This window comes from Triticum urartu, chromosome 4A (genome assembly GCF_056163025.1).
Source record: "Triticum urartu cultivar PI428250 chromosome 4A, HENAU_Tu73, whole genome shotgun sequence".
Classification (NCBI taxonomy): domain Eukaryota; kingdom Viridiplantae; phylum Streptophyta; class Magnoliopsida; order Poales; family Poaceae; genus Triticum; species Triticum urartu.
The window spans coordinates 240588391-240594631 of NC_141876.1; the positions used below are offsets into that span (position 1 = coordinate 240588391).

Sequence of the window (6241 nt, forward strand, 5' to 3'; positions counted from 1 at the left end):
TAGCCGATGGGCGGGGAGCAACTTCGGGTCATGGTGGCCAACGGCGACCGTCTCCGATGTGATGGGCTCACGCGGAATGTGCCCATCACCATCGGTGACGAGCACTTCTCCATCATGTGCGCGGGCATCGACTTGGGCTGCTTTGACTTCATCCTCGGCGTCGACTTCTTGTGGACTCTCGGTCCCATCCTCTGGGACTTCGACGCCCTGACGTTGATCTTCTAGAGTCTCGGCTGCCGCGTCCAGTGGGAGGGCGTTGGGGGCGCCTCACCGGTGACGCCACAGCTCCAGTTGGCAGCGACCACCACCGAGGCCGAGCACCCACTTTTGGATCACCTCCTGCAGAAGCACGGTGACCTCTTCGACGAGCCGCGGGGCCTCCCGCCAGCCCGGGTGTATGATCACCACATTCATCTCTTACCGGGCTCGGCGCTGGTGGCAGTCCGGCCATACCGCTATCCGCAGCTGCAGAAGGACGAGTTGGAGCGGCAATGCACGCTGATGCTCGCCGCGGGCATCATCCGGATCTCCACATCACCGTTCTCCGCACCAGTTCTCCTCGTCTGCAAGTCGGACGACACGTGGCGCTTCTGCATTGACTACCGCGCCCTTAATGCCCTGACGTTTAAGGACAAGTTTCCTATCCCGGTGGTCGATGAGCTCCTGGACGAGCTACATGGGGCACACTTCTTCACCAAGCTCGATTCTCCGGTCGGGTTACCACCAGGTGCACATGCACCCGGATGACATCGCCAAGATGGCGTTTCGGACTCATCACGGCCACTTCGAGTTCTTGGTCATGCCATTTGGTCTCTCCAATGCACCGGCGACTTTTCAGTCTCTGATGAACGACGTCCTCCGCCCCTACTTGTGCTGGTTTGTGCTTGTTTTCTTCGATGATATTCTTATCTACAGCGCCTCGTGGCGGAGCACCTTCAGCACGTCGCCATCGTCTTTAACGAGCTTCGAGCGCATCATCTTCATCTTAAGCACTCGAAGTGCTCGTTTGGGACGCGTTCAGTCGCCTACCTTGGACACGTCATCTCGGCCGAGGGGGTGGCCGTGGAGATCCTAAATTGCAATATGCATACTTCTTCAGGCTAGATTTAGGTTCCATAAGTAAACAAGATTTGATTAATTTTGTATGTACGAGTACATCTAACATGCATCCCCATGTTAGCTGTAATCTTAATGTACTTTCATTTTCAATGTTCTATAGTTCCAATTAAGATGAGCCATATTCATATAGCATATTTTCATGTTTTCTGTGTGCTTCCAAATCATAGTTCAAGTGCTTCTTTCGTTTATGCAGATTTCTTCCATACTTCCTGCAACTTATTATATAAATTTTAGTCTTCTCCTCATTATCGCATATTTGTCTTCATTCTAGGTAGTTTACTTCCATAGTTCTCGCTTAATTTTTTTTAATTGTTCACATTTGACCGCACCCTTGGTATGTAAACATTGCCCTCGTGCTACATGCATGCTTCGACTGTCTATCATGAATGTTTTCATAGATCAAATTATTGCTTCATGTAAGACATGCTTCCTACCTTTTTGTTTTTTTCATCCGAATTATCTATGTTTCCACTGTTTCGACATTTCAAATTGTTGGTTCTCGTACGCCATGCTTCCTACTTTTATGTTTTTTCAGTAGTGACTTTTTCACTTGTCTACGACTCCATTGCATATCATGTATGTTGTGATAGATAAAAAAATCTTATTTTCTCATATATATTTCTGTTGGACAAATGTTTTGCGCCACACGATGCCAACCATGCATCATTGTTTTCCCAATTACCTCGCACTGCCCTTTCCCCATGATGTCGACAGTATTGATCAACGGAGATGGTGGAGACATGTGAGAGACAACAACCAAGGTCATGTTCACTATTGCGAATTTGCGATGCCCAGCTGAAGACAATACCCTCGCTTCCCAGCTATCTTAAGTGGCAATTTTGTATCAGATTTTGCTATAATATAATTGATACATATTGTCATAGTATTAGTCTTTTGTTTCACGGAAGCAGATTACTTTTCCTTTGGAAACAAATTTCCGTCTCTTGCGAAAACAATGTATCTAAAATGGGATCCATTTTATATTTTGGAAGCAGATATTTTTTGGGGGGTAAGAGAAAATTCAAGTTGCAGTGGAAACAGCTTGTGAGCCAATGAAATAAATTCTTGCTTCGATGAAAACAAAGAAAATATTTATAATCACAGATTTTCCTTAGATTAAAACAAATTTGATTGACCCTAAAAATACAAATTTGATTGTACGCAATTGAAGCAGATTATTGAATCGATGAGAAAATATGTGTTGCGCTCAAAAATAATAACTTACAAGGAGAAATAAATTGAATGGAGAAAATCATTGCATAAATCTTGGAAGCACGTTTTTAGGGAATCTTGGAAGCAAACCTAATTGTCCGCATTTGTTTGGAAGCAGAAATACAACTAAGGTAAACACTTCTGATCTAGTCTGAAGCGACGCCAGCGCCAGACCAATCCACGTCCGTCGATTCGTTGTGAAGGAGATGCTCCAGATTTCGTCGCGTTAAAAAAAAAATAAGGAAAGCCCCGATCTGTGCATACCCCCGCTCGCAATCATCTCCCCAAATCTCTCGATATAGCATTATAATCGCCGGCCATGCCAGAGCTCTGCTTCCCACCTGAGTCGCCTCGCCGCCAGCTCGCTCACCAGATCCCCTGCTCCGCCGCCGTCTCACCGCGACACCTCTCCGCTCCGCGACCACCCCGGCCACCGCCGCGACCTCGCAGCTCCACCTCACCAGCCCGCTCCATCCGCCTCACATCGGTGGACCGCAGCACCCAGCCTCCTGCCCCATTGTTCCCCACTCGAGCCTCCCCGCCGATCAGCATGGCTACCACACAGTCCACTCCACCGACACTACCCTGTCAGATTCTGCGGAGTTTTCTCAGTCGCTAGGCTAGCCCATCTACTGAATCGGCTGCATCCCCATCGATTTGGATAGGCCGGCCGGAGTATTGGCCATTGGATTTCTAAATTGCGGCCCTATTTTGAAGCTCCCCACCCCTGAATCAAAGGTATGTGCACTTCATGGAGTGCCCCACATTTTGGGGATTTTGTAATTTTTGCAACAGATTTTGATGTGTAATGCATCCTTCAGATGGATGAAAATTGTTATTTTTGTTCATTGCCGGCCTAGTATTGTTTCGATTATTAAGTTGTTTCAATTCTTGTCGATGCTTCAAATCTATTTTAGAATTGCTGCGACACTTCCTTTTCAATGCATCCTACAATGCTTCCTGTAAACACAGCATCCAAGTAAACGTGCCCCCCATATTGGCGCTAAATTTGTTAGGTTTACCCCGTTTGAATTTCCATGCTTCCATCAAAGAATAAAAATGCACCCTAAATTGCACGAAATGCACCCTAAATTCCATGATTCCATCACACAAAATTCCTTCGTAATTGTCCCCTTTTGGATACTGTTTTCCCAGAAAAATGCTTACATGCCAAAAATACTAACAGATGCATCCCCATCCTGGGACCAAGCTTATTAAAATACCATGCACCGTATTTGTAGTGTCCATATTTTCGTGCTTCTGTCATCCTTCGTGTCATCAGTCAACATATATATACTGTTATTTTCTAGTGTATTGCTTCCATACAACTAATTCCACAACAGAGCAAATCTATCACTTCATTCCTTACGAAACAATTTTTTTATGGAAATGCTAACAATCCGTATTCCATGTGTTCTCAGCTGACACTCAACAATGACTAAAAAGGAGTCGATCATGCTACAGAGTCGATATTCAGCTGGTCGGTTACATGATATTGTCAAGGGTCTCCCACCGAGAAGGAAATACCTCATTTGCAAAAAATGGGGTAATCTTCTTAATATTAGCAAATTCTTAGCTCCAGGGGGTCTCATAGAATGGATCGTTGACTGAATTGACCATATTTCTTCTGTCTAATTGATTTGCTTCCATAGATATGTTGACATAGCACTATTTTCATGCTTCCAAATTAGACTACATATACCTCTTCTGTCTAATTGATTAGCTTCCATAGTTCAACCAAATTTTGTGAATTTAGAATGTAGGTGACAGAAACATTCATCCCCAAGATGGTGCAAATCTTAGTTGTTTTTTATTTTCAATATTTTATACTTCCAATTTAGATGATCCATATTGAGATATCACTTTTTTTTCATGCTCCCTACCTACTACACTTCTAAATTGTACTAAAGGTGCTTACCCAGTTTCAGATATATTGTTTCCATTCTACCTGCTTCATTTAATTTTTTTATCTTGCCATTATTTTCATCATTGCAATATGTCATGCTCCCATATGTTTCTTTGGTCGATATAGTTTGTTATATTTCTACTGTTCCCATCAGTCAACACCATTGTAATTAACCTAAACATTGGCATTGTGCTTCATGGTTGGTAGCACTAAGTTGCATAAGTACAACCGTGTGACTACCTTTGTGCCCTTGTTGTTCTATATTTCCAAGGTATTCTAGTTTGAACAGTGCTCCCATTCTTCCTAGTTTCATCACATATATGTTGCGCAGGCTTCACTTAATTCTTTGCCTGCTTCGTACTGATGGGGCTTCCAAATTATACTTCTGATGCTGCTTTTGTTTTGTTAGAATGCTTCCATACTTCCTGCTTATTTTCTTATTGTTATCACTATTGTAATATGCCATGCACCATATTATATTTTGTATGTTTCTTTGGTGTAGGTAGTTTGCTTCCATAGTCCGTGTTTTTTGTGTGTTTCTATTGTTCTTTTTGGTTTCAGCACCATTTTGATCAAAACACAACAAAGTGTATGCTGTGACAGGCCAACTCGTTCCTTCCTGTAAAGTCATAGTTCCTACTTTTGTGTCGCATATGTTTCCTACAGTATTAAGTTCTCTCTTCATCTCAATTTTATATGCCTCCATTGCTTATTATGTATGTTTGGATCAATCAAATCGCTGCTCCGTGTAAGCTATGGTTTCCACTTTTACGTATCACATATGTTTCTATAGAAATGCTTTATTTCTTCTCAATTTTCCATGCTTCCACTACCTATCATGTATGTTCTGATAGACCAAATTGTTGCTTCGTGTAAGCCATGCTTATTTCATTATTTCGTGCTTCCACTGCCATGTTTTGATAATTCAAACATTCTCTGGTATTCTCAGAGAAGCTTCAGCTGCATGTTTTGTGCCACATGATGTCAACCATGCACCATTGGTTTCTCAAAAGCCTTGCACGGACCTCCCCATAGAATGGCGGCGGAGGACGTGGTGGAGACTTTGGCGGATAACGACCGAAGCCCTCCCTAAGGATGCGCTTGCTGACGTAGTGCGTGAGTTCGAGCTTCTGCAACCTACCACTACCAGGATACTGCCATGTTGCGCTATTAGATGGCTACAATGTCCCTTGCTTCCGTCATAGTGGCAACAATATTTATTCGGCAACATTTCGTGTTTGCGTTCCCAATTGCGCTGCTGAACTCATACCCTTGCTTTCCAGGCATCTTATGCATGGGCCTTGTAACAGTTTTTCGTATGTAATTTTTTCATTTGAAAATATACCCTTGCTTCCCAGCCATCTTATGGGTGGATCTTGTAACAATTTTTCTTATGTAATTTTTTTGTATTTGTATTAAGCTTTTGTTGCATGGAAGCAAATTCCTTTCTCTCTGGTAGCAAACTTTTGTTTGTTAAAAACGTACAATTTATGTCTTAGCAAAAATAAATGTAACTGTCACCAAGAGAAGCAAAATTAACTTGCAATGGAAGCGATTTTTTTAGTCGACAGAAACAAACTCTCTTTAGTAGGAAATAAATATCCATCATAATCGGCACAAATTTCTGTTAGCTCAAACACAATTCCTACTATTAGATTGAATAAATTTGGTTGTAATCGAAGCATATTGTTGAGACGCTGGAAGCAATTATGCGATGCAATAGTTGAAAGCAAACTTAATTCTAGCGGTGCATGTGCATGCTGTATATTCGGAGTTACCATAATAGAGAGATTAGCGAGGATTGAAGGAGCAGTTATGAAGGAAGCAATCAATTAACAAATAAGTCAACAAATCTTGCGTGGCCCTGATTAGGATCGGACGACCTGGATGCACCTCATGGGACGGCCTTCCACTAGTCTGACAGATGCAGATTGTCTATAGTCTGATGCCTAGTGGTGTCCACTAAGGAGCAAATCTCGCGTGGGTTTTAACAGCAAATCAGAT

The 6241-nt window shown here is 42.8% G+C and overlaps 1 long non-coding RNA gene across 2 annotated transcripts; it reads left to right on the forward strand.

Moving 5' to 3' along the window:
- Window positions 1-2390: 2390 nt before the first annotated feature.
- Window positions 2391-5656, forward strand: LOC125551655 (uncharacterized). Of its 2 annotated transcripts, XR_007302986.2 has the most exons (3): window positions 2520-3069; window positions 3753-3877; window positions 5187-5656. It is a non-coding gene; the product is annotated as an uncharacterized LOC125551655 (long non-coding RNA). The 2 variants fall into 2 exon arrangements; XR_007302985.2 differs by having other exon boundaries at window positions 2391-3069; window positions 3753-5656.
- Window positions 5657-6241: the final 585 nt, after the last annotated feature.